The sequence below is a fragment of the Cucurbita maxima genome, unplaced genomic scaffold, assembly GCF_002738345.1.
Source record: "Cucurbita maxima cultivar Rimu unplaced genomic scaffold, Cmax_1.0 Cma_Scf04546, whole genome shotgun sequence".
In the NCBI taxonomy this organism is placed as follows: domain Eukaryota; kingdom Viridiplantae; phylum Streptophyta; class Magnoliopsida; order Cucurbitales; family Cucurbitaceae; genus Cucurbita; species Cucurbita maxima.
The window spans coordinates 330-1,261 of record NW_019276562.1 but is presented as its reverse complement, the minus strand read 5'-3'; the positions used below and the strand labels follow the sequence as shown (position 1 = coordinate 1,261).

The following is a 932-nucleotide window of genomic DNA, read 5'->3' as shown; positions in this document are numbered from 1 at the left end:
GATTTAACGCATGCGGGGCGGCATGATCGAAACGCGATGGGCGTGAGCGGGGGAGGTTCTCATTTGTAGAGAAAGAAAGAAAAGAACTGGGAGAAATTGAAAGAAAAAAAGGGGTGCAACACGAGGAAAGTGGTCACCCAACTTAGTACTACTCTCGCCCAAGCACGCTTGACTTCGAAGTTCTGATGGGATCCGGTGCATTAGTGCTGGTATAATCGCACCCGACATGCCATGCGCACAAAAACAAAATCGGATTTAACGCATGCGGGGCGGCATGATCGAAACGCGATGGGCGTGAGCGGGGGAGGTTCTCATTTGTAGAGAAAGGAAGAAAAGAACTCGGAGAAATTGAAAGAAAAAATGAGGTGCAACACAAGGACTTCCCAAGTGGTCACCCAACTTAGTACTACTCTCGCCCAAGCACGCTTAACTGCGGAGTTCTGATGGGATCCGGTGCATTAGTGCTGGTATGATCGCACCCGACATGCCATGCGCACAAAATCGGATTTAACGCATGCGGGGCGGCATGATCGAAACGCGATGGGCGTGAGCGGGGGAGGTTCTCATTTGTAGAGAAAGGAAGAAAAGAACTGGGAGAAATTGAAAGAAAAAAAGGGGTGCAACACGAGGACTTCCCAAGTGGTCACCCAACTTAGTACTACTCTCGCCCAAGCACGCTTAACTGCGGAGTTCTGATGGGATCCGGTGCATTAGTGCTGGTATGATCGCACACGACATGCCATGCGCACAAAATCGGATTTAACGCATGCGGGGCGGCATGATCAAAACGCGATGGGCGTGAGCGGGGGAGGTTCTCATTTGTAGAGAAAGGAAGAAAAGAACTCGGAGAAATTGAAAGAAAAAAAAGGGTGCAACACGAGGACTTCCCAAGTGGTCACCCAAATTAGTACTACTCTCGCCCAAGCACGCTT

At 50.1% G+C, this 932-nt stretch overlaps 2 non-coding genes and 1 pseudogene across 2 annotated transcripts; all 3 read right to left on the bottom strand.

The window, feature by feature from the left end:
- Positions 1-110: 110 nt before the first annotated feature.
- LOC111476016 lies at positions 111-223 on the bottom strand (annotated as a pseudogene).
- A 139-nt stretch (positions 224-362) lies between these two features.
- Positions 363-481, bottom strand: LOC111476015. Its single transcript, XR_002716846.1, has one exon. It is a non-coding gene; the product is annotated as a 5S ribosomal RNA (ribosomal RNA).
- A 133-nt stretch (positions 482-614) lies between these two features.
- Positions 615-733, bottom strand: LOC111476014. Its single transcript, XR_002716845.1, has one exon. It is a non-coding gene; the product is annotated as a 5S ribosomal RNA (ribosomal RNA).
- Positions 734-932: the final 199 nt, after the last annotated feature.